This window comes from Halichoerus grypus, chromosome 10 (genome assembly GCF_964656455.1).
Source record: "Halichoerus grypus chromosome 10, mHalGry1.hap1.1, whole genome shotgun sequence".
Classification (NCBI taxonomy): Eukaryota; Metazoa; Chordata; class Mammalia; order Carnivora; family Phocidae; genus Halichoerus; species Halichoerus grypus.
The window spans coordinates 6,125,671-6,139,525 of NC_135721.1; the positions used below are offsets into that span (position 1 = coordinate 6,125,671).

General features: G+C 54.6%; 2 long non-coding RNA genes across 2 annotated transcripts in view; one reads left to right on the forward strand and one right to left on the reverse strand.

Moving 5' to 3' along the window:
- Positions 1 to 13,855, reverse strand: part of LOC118520090 (uncharacterized) — a 166,661-nt gene that overhangs the window by 106,454 nt on the left and 46,352 nt on the right. Inside the window, exon 4 of the long non-coding RNA XR_004909520.2 lies at positions 5,859 to 6,292. This is a non-coding gene — a long non-coding RNA (uncharacterized LOC118520090). The remainder of the gene's footprint in view (positions 1 to 5,858; positions 6,293 to 13,855) is intronic.
- On the forward strand, positions 10,277 to 11,181 carry LOC118520091 (uncharacterized). The gene is made up of 3 exons (XR_013442143.1): positions 10,277 to 10,467; positions 10,570 to 10,685; positions 10,918 to 11,181. It is a non-coding gene; the product is annotated as an uncharacterized LOC118520091 (long non-coding RNA).

Sequence of the window (13,855 nt, forward strand, 5' to 3'; positions counted from 1 at the left end):
TAGAATAAGAGGGTTTAGGTTTATATGTAAACAGGAATTTAGTTGTCTCTTTAGCAGTACAGTAGGATGTAAAAATCTCTCCAAGACAGCTCTCTTAAAGAAGCCAAATCTGCTTTCCCAAACTGCTGTGTTTTATTAATAATAGTTCCTGTTTATCAAATACCTTCTGTATGCAAGGCGCTGTGCAGGGCACGTTCCGTAAATATCTCATGCAGCGTCCTTCTCCCTGCATTGATAGGCATAAATAGTACTAGCCCCCCCCCCCCCCCGATTGAGGCTCGAAGAGGGGAAATGGCTTGCCTGAGGCCACACAGCTAGAATTTTGGGGGCACTCTCCACGTTTCACTGGCCCTCCATCACCCACCACCAAATGTGGAGTGCCCAGTGGGTTCCAGACAAACAGCAAAACATAAGGGCAGGCTTGAGGGTCTTGATTGGTCCCCCAAGGCGCTCCGAGAGGCCCCGTGTTCCAGGACCCACACTCGGCTAGAGAGCACAGCAGGAAGCCGAACCCGAGGCCGGAGCCGGCGAGGGGCCCCCTGCACTAACCTCTGCCTCCTTTCCTGAGAGGACGGAGGCTGGACAGAGGCCAGGGGGCAGGGGAGGCCCTCAGACGATGTAAACCCACTGGGCCTCCGTGCACGTGAGAACTTCCACGAACGCTCCAGATTCCTCAGCGCTGCTGCTGCCCACCATCACCACACCTGAGTGTGCACGGTGGCTCTCTCCCGGCAACAACCATCACTCTTGTGTGGCCCTCACCAACATCCCAGCGGATGGCTTTCTTTCTGTGCTGGGTTTTTTGCTTTTTCTTAACAGAGAAACCTGATTTTCCTGACTTCACACATGAGACTCTGAGCTGCCCCGAGAGGCGCAGGTCAACGCTTCGGGGAAGGGGCGCGTCCTCGCCAACACAGCAGCCTCCCAAGCCCGAGATGCTCTGCTCCCACTGCATTCGGACTATCACACCTGGATTACCCAGGTCATTCGAGAATAATCCAAATGCCAATTCCCCAGGGTCAAGACTCACCTGTAATCCTTCCAACCTTCGCTTCCATGTCCCCCCCCCCCCCGCCAAACTTAAGGAAAATGCTAGCCATTAGCTACACTGACTAATCTGAGTTCAACTCTGACCCTCTGGCAAGAAAGCTGTAGGGCTGGAAATTAACTAAGACAGCAATTACGCAATATATAATATAGCTAATTGTGTATTCTATTTCACACATAATATAAATTGGTGTAATGTGACACAAGGAATTATATTGCAGAGGAGCAATTAATCTGCTAAAGTTCTTTAACAAGGATTTTTGTGAAGCCGTCGGAGCATTCCGTGGCGAGGTTAATCCCACTCCCTCCCCACACACTGCCCAGGTGAGCCTCCTGTTGGCCCGTCACACAGAGGCCGAAGCCACCTCTGGTCAAATCCACCGTAAGCCCCGGTGCACGGTGTCCAGCACTCAGTGGACACTAACCTGAGAGTAACTGCTATTTATACTAGACACGTGCGCGTGTTTCCCTCGGAGTGTTGTGTGCCCCCCGCGGCTCATTCTGAGAGACTGTCCCTGCCCTGAGCACCCCTATAGACATGCCTGATGCGCTGTCCCCAGTCCTTCTCACACCACCGCGTCCCGGGTCCCCTCGGACTCTGACGAATGGACAGCGAGGTGTGTGGAAGAGCCATTGCCGAAGTCCCCAGGCTGAGTCCGGTGCCCCCGCACGTGCCTCCCACTCATCACAGCCACTGTCCGCATCCCTGTGTCCGCCTCCGCCCCAGACAGAGTCCCTGGACACAGCCGTGTCGCTTCTCTCCAGTGGCCTCACCAGGGCTAGCGCAGAGGGGCTTGGCAAATGCTTACTTATGAACGAAATTGCCAAGTTTCCCTTGGCTGATGATGTATAAGTTTCAGTTTGGGTCTTCCAGTAGCGGACCCACGGTGGGTTGTACACTAATACATGGGGAACTCAGTGGGCCCCATGCTGGTCCTGGAAGAGTCAGTCTGACCCCCGCGGTGATCAGAGGCGCTGCCCCGGGGGTGGGGGCGGGGAGGACATGCACACAGTCATCACGTCCTCTGAGGGAGGTGGTATTAGCCCCATTTTACAGATGAGCACACCAGCACTCAGCAAGTCTAATTTGCCAAAGGTCATGCAGCTGCTAAGTGTTTGTCTACACTTGAAGGCAGAAAAGCAATTGGTGTCTGTTCTAGGAATTAGGAACGTTGCTGCTGAGAACACTTAAAAATAGCCCTGTGCATTTTCCCATTCTTGAACCAGGTTTACTAATCAGGGACTCAGCTGAAAAAATCCAGCAAAATGACTCAGTTCCTAGCAATTTCTCCCCGTCACGTTGGGACAACCCCAGCGGAGCCTGCAAGCATAGAAACAGGGAGAGAAAAGGAGGAGAAAAAGGGAAGAAAGGATGCATTAGCTCGAAGGCCCTAGCCATTTCCTCTCACTAGGCCCTGCAGCCTCTCTGTCAACTCCGGGGTGCTCACAAGGGGAAAACGCCTGCGGTAAAGTCAAGGGCAGACTGGAGGGCTTATTTCCTGTCTTCTAAATATACTCTTGTTCCGATGGTATCTGGTCCCCTGCGTCATGGAGGATGGCCGCCCTTTACATTGCAAATGTCTCAGGAACCCCTCAGCCCAAAGGAAGCTCAGCGGGGAGAAACCGTCACTTTCTAAACACCTTCAGGAACAGCGTGCTCCAGCTCCAGGCTCCTCCTCCTCCTGCCCCTCCTCCCCCTCCTCCACCTGGCTGTCCTCCTCCTCTCCAGCCAGGGCCCTGCCAGCCCTCAGGGTGGGCAGTAAACGTCCAGCAGCGCAGCTCTCTATGAATGTTGTCAGAGGAAAAACTGAAGCAGCAAGAAGCAAACAGAAATCATTGCATACCTGCTGTGATCCTGCCTCCATCCTGCTACCCTCCTGGAAGCAAGGGCCTGTTCATCCTGCTGTCCTCCTGGAAGCAAAGGCCCGTTCAGGACTGTGGCTGGTGGTTCTTGAGCCGAGTTCCTCAAACATGGCAAAAAGAGAGGGAAGCCTGGATAGGAGGTGGCAGGGCCTCCCGGGTGGCTTCGGAGCTGAGAGCCAAGGGAACACCCACTCAGCTACGGCCTGGCTCTGTGGCCCTCAGCCCCAGTCAGATCATCTGGAGGATGGGTTACTAAGAGCTGTGACTCCTCACAGGGTTCTATGAGGCTGAAATCACAGTGCCCTAAACCACACACACAGCACTCACTCCACACTAGGATTTGAGAAACTGTGTGCCCAGCCCGGGCCTGGTGCATTTCCATGATCTCACTTAACGTTTACACATGTGCCTCCTTCCTTCTCACAATCAGTATCAGTAAAAATGACAACGGTTCGCTTCACAGCGATGTACGGGAGACCAAGGCCGAGAGAGGTTAAGTGACAGGTCTGATGTCACAGAGCTCAGAAGTGCCAGAGGGGGAATTCCATGTCCAGCTGAACTGGGGCCCATCCGAGTTCTTGTATCCTCAGCATTTTCCCCCAGACGGCCAATGCACCTGCAGTGGGCGGGGAGGAGGGTCCTAGAGGCAATATTCCCAAGGATGCAATGGTGTGCGAGGCTCAGAATTAGAGATGGGGGAGGGGTCCTGGGGTTACTTCCTACTGGAGTCCTGAGCAAGCCCTGGAGGCACCAGGCAAGGGGTCATCTGACCTCTTCCTCATGGCTCACCCCTGTGGCCCATTGCTAGCCCCACTCAGCCACACTGCTGGAAGGGGTCTCTGCGGTGCTTCTCCAATGCTCTAGGGACAACCCTTGAATGTCCTCAGCAAGCCCTGGGACACCAGCCCCTTCCTAGGCCTGGAACAAGGGAAAGGAGGAGGAACAAGCCACAGGTAAGGGAGCATGAGCTTCCAGTAGGGCCGGGGGGTGCGGAAATGACTCCATGTAGGCCGAGAGCCCGGGGTCCTGTCCAGGCCTCAGGCCCGCGCCCCGTCTTCCCACTCTGGTCTACTGGGGAAGGAGCACCACTCCCTCTGAGGCGTCCAATAAATGAGCTTATTCACAGAGCTGAGGCAAGAGTTTTACATGGGCAGTTACTTACTCTGTGCACTTAGACCAGTCCTTGAGGTCACTGGCGCGGGATAGGAAGTGGTTACGGTGGTACCCTAAAACCATCCCTTCTGGAGAACAGTCACCACACGTGACTTTAGACCATCTTCCACCCCAGGGTGACATCAGTGCCTCCTCAGGACAAGACCCCTTAGGCCCAGCAGTCTGTGTGTTCCCCTTAGTCTCCGTGATCCCCGGGCTGGTCTCGCTTCTCCCCTCCATGAGTAGTGAGGGCTTTCACCAACGGGTATGAGGGGGACCATTAAGTCGGTGGTCTGCTAAAGCCAGCCCTCCCCGGACGGCTAAGCCAAGTGTGACCTCGCACTTAGTGATGTCTCATCAGCAGCTTGGAATCGGCAGGATGAGAGTATTTACACCACAAAAATGGTCAAACGTGGGCTTTTTTTTTCTCATGGTCAGTTGTTAAACATCTGCCAGCATACCACGGGAGCCCTAGGCAGACAGGCAGGAGGGACCCCATCCTAAACCTTTGACTCCCTCCGCTTCCTCTTTTGGATACGAAGGAGCCCAGCTGGGAACTGGCAGAACCTCCCAGGAGACAGGCCCCTTACTCTCGCTGGGAGAGGGGACCTATCACAGCACCGGTCTCCTCTCTACCATCATGTGGTCTCTGTAGCCTCACCCCAACGTCCCAGAGCTGGCCGAGCCACTGGTCCTCATCTGCAAAAGGAGGCCACCCCTGGAGGCAGCAAACGAGACAGAGCCCGGGGGGCAACGAAGGCTCGCATTTCACAGCAGACGCGGTCGCTTGGGCAACAGTCCACTTCTGCCCGGGCCTTACAAACGTTCCACAAGTTTTCTTCCTCCTAATTTGCTTTGATCTCCATGAGCCATCCACCCCCCACCACCCGTGAAGTGCCCTTGAAGTCTGGAAAACCCAGGAACAAAGAGTTGCTCTTCACAAGTGTTTATAAGACTAGCTCCGCTCAAGACCCAAAGCGTGAGCGAAGAGGAGTCGCCCCAAAGCCCAAAGCCACCTGCAAGTTTGTCACACACCTTTGTTTGACAACGGGGGCAGCTGAGGTTTGTTCAAGGCCACATAGGAAATACGGTAGAGCTGAGACCGGAAGCATCTAGAATTGCATGTGGAAACCGGGAGAAAAGGTTGCTTTTCATCACTTAACCACCCAAAGCATAGGCGTTTCTGAGTCACACTTTTCCCAGAGAATCAGTATTCCACACATCCGCTTTAGCTGCACGACACCTGTTGGCATTGCCCTGTGAGCTGGACTCCGGAGTGGCCCAGGTGACCTTTCCTTCTGTCCCAGGCAAGAACTGGAAGGCCCTGCCCAGGCCTCCTCGCAGCTGCTCTCCTGATGGCCAGCTCTGTATTCTTCTAGGCGTCATCCAGTAGCGCAGCCTGGAACCTGCTCCTTCAGCCCTTTCTAAAGACCAAACCCCCTGTATGAAGAGCCTTTCCACTTAATATATCTGGAGCGGTTTCTGTTTCCTGCAGTGAGCTCTGACTGATACACTTGCCCTTAGGTTCTCAGATCTAGGCAGTATGTATACTTTGTAGTTTAAGGAATGGCTACCAGAAAAATCTGTGAGTCTCTATATAATCCTTCCTGGACTCTATGGTCAGTCCCGATATTGTTGGGGAGGCACCACCCTCCTCTGGCTTTTCAATTCACGAGCATCAAGAGTCACACGATGCTGATCTTTTCTTGCACACACAAGCAACTCAAATACACACTGGTATAGATTGATCCTTTGCTAAAGAAAAATTTCAAGGGCTCAAACTAAGTATAACCCACCTTAGACTTTGATGGGGAAGAACCTCCTATAGATAGATGGATGGAGAGCTGGGGGACCGTTCTGCAAAATCTGCAGCTCTATTTTAAATCCAGGTCAAGGTCAGCGTCTTCCATTCTCTGGTCCACACAAAGTTCCGTCCTGAGTCTCCATGACACATCCTTCCTCAGGGCCACCACAGATCACTTGTTGGGCAGGAAAAGACAAAGTTAGCACTAACCGGGGCCGTTGGCCTCCACTTCTCTCGGGACCTCGCCTCCATGTGCCACGGCACAAATGCCCCCTGACCGCCGGAAGTGAGATCACCCGCAGGAAAAACAAAACCACATGGTCCTCCGCTCTCTTCCGATGTCATCCCAGTCATCTGGTTCAAGGACTGATTCAGTTCATCTTCCCATTTCTGCTTCATGATGTGTCGTCAGCGACATGTGTCCAGCTGGTGAGTAGAATTAGAAACACACGTCAGTCCCTACGGCAGGGCAGGGAGGGATTTTCCTCAGAAGTTAGTGTCGAGGGGCGCCTGGGTGGCTCAGTCGGCTAAGTGTCTGACTCTTGGTTTCAGCTCAGGTCATGGCCTCGGGGTTGTGGGATCGAGCCCCACATTGGGGTGTAGGGGTATCTGCATTCAGCAGGGAGTCTGCCTCTCTCTCTCTCGCCCTCTGCCCCTCCCCCCACTCATGCATGCACATGCTCTCTCTCAAATAAATGAATAAATCTTTAAAAAAAAAATAGTTTTGACATGGCCCACTAGAAGAGGAGGCAGCAAGAAAGTCATGAGCGCCCACCAAGTCAATGTTCCGAAAATGAGGGGATCCAGCTCTCCCAGCCCCTTGCCCCACCCCCCCGCCCCTGCCTTCCTTCTCTCCCCACTGCTAGTGCTGACCTGGCTGAGACCTGCCTCTGTCCTCTGTCCCCTGTCCCCAAAGGTGCCTGGCACAGGGGTCTGCCTCCCAGCATCAGCAGCCTGCTCACTCAGGCCTCACCCATCGGTGGCCAGTGGCCCTGTCCCAGGCAACGAGATGTGGGGGCGAATTGGCCCATGGCAGGGGAAGGAGGGGCCAGGTGGCATCTGAAAAGCTCTCGATTACCAAATAGTAATAATAATTTAAAAAGACAGTTGTGTCTGGCACAGACCAGTCCCCTTCCTCACTCCCTGTACTTGGATGTGGTGCTTGTAGCTATAGCAGCCACTTTGGGACCATGAGGAAGTAAGGGTAAGGATTTAAATGCCAACATATTCCACAGAGTTGGCACAGGAAAGAAAGAACCCAGGTCCCTGAAAACCTTGGTAAGAAGCAACTGCTTCCTTCCAGGTGTGGGGTTACATGAGAAAAATAAACCCTTATTTTTTTTAACCACTATTAGTTGGGTTTTCTGTTCCTTGCAGGAAAACCCATCCTAAATGATACAATATCCCAGCACCATTTGTAGGTTCACTTTTATTCAAATGATACCTAATTCTCGGTGCTCTGCACTTGGTTTTTCTCCCTCTGCAATGTGTGTTTGCAATGTTTTCTACACCAATTCCTACAGGCCTATTTTATTCTTTTCAATACGCCCCAAGTATCCCATTATATAGACACATTTCACAGATAAGCCCGATGCCCTGCTACTAGACATCTTCACTGTCTCCATTTTATCCCATTGCAAACACGGCCTCCTCAAACATCCTTATACACACGCGGGAAAACATCTGCACATAATTCCTGCAGCTCTTTGTACAGAAGGAAGGCCAGTCGGCCTGTCCCCTTGGATCCTGTCCTTACTACCACACACTCCCTTGACTGGATATTCTGAGCCCTCCTTTGCTGTCCTGGGCCCATCATCACCGAGGCTCACACTTAGACCCCCCTTCTCCTTCTCTCCCTCCCCTGACAGCCCTGACCCCTGGAACATCCACCTCCTTGACCAAAGCCCTGGGCTCCCGCTAACCTGGGACCTAGTTAGGGTGAGTGCCTTAACCTTCTTCCTCTTGCTCTAAGCAGCCTCCCTGCACCCCCACCCCAGCCACTCTCCCCCGGGCTAAACCAGACAAGCTGTGGGCACCTGGTCTGCTCCCCCAGCCGTGCCCCAGCACCATGTCCAGAGCCCGCCCTCCCAATCTGCCCCTTTTCTGCTCTGGTGACCTGGCCCACATCACTGACTGAGGCCCAGCTCCCACAGGAAGCTCAGTGAGCAGCCACACCCCACTGACTACCAGGCCTGGCCCTGGTTTCAGCACCTGTAACCTCGGAAAATCACACCAGAAACCCAACCTCATACCCCAACCCAAATCCCGGTTTTCGACAGAAGCTGACAAATACCACTGTGGGTAGAGAAGGACGCACCAAGTTGAAAGAGCTGACATCTAAGAACGTACGAAACACACGCGTCTCCAGTGAGAGCAGATAGCTCACCCTCTCTCAGGCCGGACTGGCTTCCGACCCCCCGCTGCTGCCCAGCCAGCCGAGGCATGTATGTGCTGAAGCACGTGCGGCCTCAGCCCAGACGCGCAGGTTACATTTTTTAGTATCAAATTTAGTGCAAAAAGCCATCTTTCTCTGCTTGGCAGATCACAGAGCTCACTCTGAGCTGGGGCTGGGGCTGGCCACGGGCCGGGCTGTGGAGTTCCTGGTGGCACGGCTGCGGGCCCCTCTCCTGTCCTCGTCCCCCACCACACATCCCCACCAGCCAACAGTACCTGAGCCCACGTGCGACGTCAGGAGAGCAAGCTTCGAGGCCATCTGGTCCGGTCCCAATTCTACAGACCGGAAAACTGAGTTTCAAAGAATCAAAAAGATCACATAGTCACTTCGGGACAGAGCCAGGATGGCAAAGCTGCCCCTCTGCGTGCCTCCCATGCCAGGCACCTGTGTGCACTGGTCTCGGGCGCTCGCGGCCTTGAGTTACGCGGTTGTCGCCATCTCACAGATCAGAGGCCGGGGGCTGGTATTCGAGGTCACACAGCTGGTGAGGAGCGGAACTTGGGGACAAACTCGGCCACCTGCCTCCCTGTCCGTGCTCCTCACTACCCCGCGAAGCCACGCTTAGGACAAGAGTGAAAACTTCGTTTCGGACAGGAAGAGAGAGAGTGTGTTAGGGAAAGAAATGAGTGGCTATTATTAAACAGTGAAAATGCAAATAAAGTGCCTAAAACAGAAGCCAGCAGGTGTCAAGTAAAGCAGTACCTTTCTTCTTAAGTAAGGAAGCACCCAAAAACCGCATGGATGGGAGCATGTCTTGGACCCACGAGCCAACCTGAAAGGGGGGCGGGTAGCCCAAAGTTTAAATAAATATTACCACACCCATAATAAATGATTGTGTCAATAAACAACAGGGAGAAGAAATGATTCGCCCTTGCAAGAAAATGCTAAATCATTTATGTCAGTTCTGCCCCTCCAAGAGGTGGAGGGAACCAGCCCCCCACCATGGGTGTGGGCGGCCTGTGACTTGCCCCCAGAGAGGACGGTGTGGAAGGGCATGGGACGACTACCCTGGAGACCCTGGCAGAGGCCCCCGCTGCTCAAGGCCGCCTCAGCAGTACGAAGTGCCTCGTGGAACGTTCCCTGCACATGATGTCATGAAATGACACTTCACCTCTGTGGGCTCCCCTCCAAACCCTTAACCCCAGTCCAACCATGAGAAAAACATCAGACAGGCTCAACGTGAGGGACATTCTACAAAAACACCCGACCTCAAAACCCTCAAGGTCATCCAAAACAAGGAGGGTCTGAGAAACTGTCACAGACCAGAGGAGGCCCCAGAGACGCGAAACCAAATGGGATGAGGGATCCTGGAGAAGATCCTGGGGCAGGAAAAGGACCCAGGAAACGCTGGTGAGATCCCGATAACCTGTGGCGTTCAGTTCACGGTGAGGGGCGGACGCTGGTGCGCGGATGAAAACATGCTCCGTAGCTTCGCCAGAAGCGGGCAGGGCGGCGTGGGGGAGGAGCTTCTCTGCAAACACACAGCTCTTCCAGATAAAAGGTTTATGGTAAGTAACGTGCAGAGATGTTTGGCTCTCCCACCGGGGCCATTGTTCTTAGCTGCCCCCACAGGACACTGATTCGGAGATCTTTCCTGTGTCAGCCGAGGCAGCACCTGAGCAGCAGGCATCCGAAGACAGCGAGTCTCCCCTGCAAGGCGGCTGAGGCCTCTCGCCAGGTGAGACCCAAGGGCTTCCCTGGAGTTCGATGGGATTCTAACCAAGTTCTAGAGTTCTCATAGACCGGGGCTCTCCCGCCCTCCGCTCATTGTTGGTCTTTGGCATCTCCCACTCCTGAGTCCCGGGAGTTGTAATCAGGTGGTTGCGGGGTTCAAATTTCCTTTCGGTGTGAAAATGCAAAGCGACCTGGCCAGGAGGAGCAAAGCAGGTGTCCTCTTTCATCCAGCTGGGGTCACTGTCCCCTAAGCCTCCACCCCCCCACCCCCCGCCCTTCGGTCCCTCCTGCCCCACGGAGGTCTCAGTCCTCAGGCTCATCAGGACTTGGCTGGGCTCCAGGCAGTCGCCCCGGGAGCACCGTGTACCACAACAGGCCCCAGGAAGGCCCGGCCTCCGAGCCGCACATTGCCGGGCTGGCTGGCTCCCAGCCAGTGGGTCCCCAGATGCCATGCAACCCACACCTGAGCGGGGTAAGAGAATAGGTGTGTGTAAACAGTATTTGAAAAAGAAAATAGCTGTACAAATACAGCACTTGTTAACACAGGTGTTTATAGGTGGAATTATTTTTCCAGGGCTGCTATCTCCCGACCTCCTTTGTAAGTCCCAGCTCACACCTGCAGGGACTTTCCTATTAGGTGAAGGCACAAAGAGGCAACAGAGAGTCCATATCGACTTCACGAAGCAGGAGGTCAGTGATCGGCTTCAGGCCGGGCTAGTTTTCACCCAGTCTCTTCCTGCTAGAGTTGGAGTTTTTTTTTAACCTGCTCTGACAGGATCCAGCCTGTTCCGCGCTTCCTGCTTGGAGAAGAAGGCGCTCGTGACCCCCCAAGGGCGGCCTCAGGGAGATGGGCCTTTCCTGGGGCCGGTGGGCAACGGCTGCTGTCTGGGCATCATTATCCTACTCTAGCCTCTCTCCCCAGGGGAAGCCTCGCTATGGATAGTTCATGGACAAGAAAGCCAAAGACATGTGTCCAAAGTCACGGAGCTCAAAGCGGAGGATTCTGGGGCCAAAAGAATCCAAAGCTTCAGCTGAGAGGGCTGCAGCCAAGAAGACGCCACCCGAGGGCAAGGGCGCCATTTGCGGAAGCACGGGGACGTTCGACTGCGAATGGTGTCTTGCTCTACCCTGGGAATTAGGTGGCACTGTCAGGTGGGAACAGATATTAAAAATTGTGGAAGAGAAACTTGGTTCCATGGATCTGCCCGCTTAAAAATGGTTAAGATGGCAAATTTTGATGGTATGGGTATTTTGCCACAATTTAAAGCATTTCTGGAAGAGAAACTTAGCACAGGACGTCCTGTCCTGTGTGGAGGGAGACCTAACACACAGCAGGCGACTTTAGCTTTCAGTCTGTCTGTTTTGGTAACTGCATCAGCTTGACATTCGGAGAGAACTCCAGCCTCTGCAGAGACCTTCCCTCAGACGGGCCGCTCATTCCCACAGATGTGAGGCGAGGGCTCCCCCGCTGTTTGGGGGGCCCTAAACAGTGAGATACCCCAAGGGCAGATTCTTCAGAGTGAGGTGTTGAGGCTCGGTTTGCCAGGCTCAAGGGAAGAGGGCAGAGGGGAGAAGACACTTGGTTTGGAGCCCTGGCGTGGGTGAAGCCAGGTGAACATGGCTGCTTGGGGACACGGGGTGGGGGGGGCTCTGTCACTGCTGGAGCAGGGCAGACCTACAAATGCTGTGACCCGCTGGTCAGAGGCCACCCGTGGGAAGACCCCTCGTGGCCACCTGGCCAGGGGTGAGCAAAGGTGAGCAGAGTGGGAGGGGGAGGTGCTCACTCCCCAGAGTCCCCAGCGATGCCTGGGAGGGGCCGAGTGTCCCACAAGCACACACACGGGCCTCAGGCGAGGCCTCAGGGCACTGTCTCACTACATCTACGACCCTGGGGCAAACATTATTATTTGGTTTGTGCAGCAAAACCCTCCCATCCATCTTGAAAAACGAGATTTCTAGAAACTTTGCTTAGAACTATTGTTCTATACCCCCTCCCTCTTTAGCCTCGGTTCACAAACCAGCTCCGTTTCACAGATGAAGCCAAGGGTCAGAGAGACAGGGGGCATTCACAGGCGGGCCTGGTGAGCGAAAGCTGGCTGGGGTAGAAGCTCGGGTGTCCTGGCCTCTACTGTGGTCCTCCATCCTCTATGACACTGCCTCTTGAAGAGGAGGCTCCCCGTGAGCAAACGGGGGGGGGCTGGTCCTCTCCAAATCCCTCCTGGCTCCCCTGGGCCCCTCCACCCCTGCCTCTCCCTCTGTGTGGCAGATGGGCCAAGGCAGGCCGGCACACGGGCCTGAGCACCCCCTGGAGGCCAGTGGCCGGTCCACCCTGTCACCTGCCAGGAGGAGGGGCAGAGAGAAAGAGAGGAACACCAATTGAGAATTATTTTATTTAAGATTTATTTATTTGGGGGAGGGGCTGGCAGAGGTAGAGAGAAAGAATCTCAAGCAGACTCCCGGCCAAGCATGGAGCCCGACATGGGGCTTGATCTCAGGACCCCAAGATCGTGACCTGAGCTGAAAGCAAGAGTCAGATGCTCAACTAAATGAGCCTCCCAGGCACCCCCCAATTGAGAATTTTAAAGTTCACCACAGAGAAGCTGAAAGGTTTTCCATCTGAATCGATGACAAGACTCTAAAAGATGGGACAGTGCCAATAAATAAATAATAAATAAATAATAAATAAAGGGATGGACAGTGCCTAACTAGACATTATTTGATGTCATGCCAATTAAGATCACCTCATATTATAGTTCCAGACCTGCTCTGTTACTTGGAAGTGATGGGAATGCTGGGATGCATTGTCCACCCGCCACGCTGGAGACTCTGGGCCGTATGCCGGCAACCTCCAGGCCAGCAGCCTTGGGAGGGACAGCACAGCCAGAGTTGAGGGGTGAGCAGCACCCCTTCCACTGTGTCTCAGTCCATGAACAGATATTTGGTAAACCCCGTGTGCTGAGAAGGTGCATCATGCAAAGAAATGGACCTTGTGTTCCCCTTACTCTCTGGCACCCCAATGTGCAAAAAGCCCCCCCACACCCACACACACGCGGCAGGACACACAAATTCACACCCCGCCCCCCAGGCCCAGAGTGGCTCCTGCCATGTGTCCAGGTTTAGCCTTAGCCCTGCACACACATCGGGCCGTATCTTCTGACCCTGCCTCAGTCCCCAGCGCCTGCCTGTTGCCCGCAGCGTCCTGGGTGCCCTGTGGGCGTCTATTCACCTGTCAGCACGGAACCGTGCAAGTGTCTTCCAGGTGAGAACGAGCTCCGGCTCGGGTTCTAAGGGAGCGCCTCTCCCCTGCACTGCCTGGCGGGGCAAACGGCGTCTCTTCCCTTGGGCCCTGAAATTCCACCTGGGACGGCGGCTCACGCATCAGGCACAGCTCCGAGGTGGCCCGGGGACAGACAGGCCGGGCTCCCCGAGCAAGGACAGTCTGACGTGCTCCAGGATTGCTGGGCAGCTCGCTACAATGAACCACTTTTCCCATCTCCCGGCGCCGACTCCTCACTCTGATGGGGTGACACTGGCGCCCATGAATAATCATGAAATAAAGGGAGATAATTAATATTTAGCTTTGCCAGAGGAAAGCACTTGAGGGGGAAACCACCATTTAGTCAGAGGGGTGACAGTTGTCAGCTGGAGGACAGGACTAATTAGATGCACCGGCGGCAGCCGTGGGGCGCCCAGAGCAGCTTGTTGGCGCCAAGGTGACTTCCACGGGACGACGAAATGCGGGGTGGCAGAGGCAGAGGCCAGCCCCGCACACAGGTGGCTCTTCCGTTCTCCACGCACCCCCTAGGCCCCGAGGACCGTGACCAAGGTCAGGGCCATGCCGTTGGATTGGTGGCCTTAAG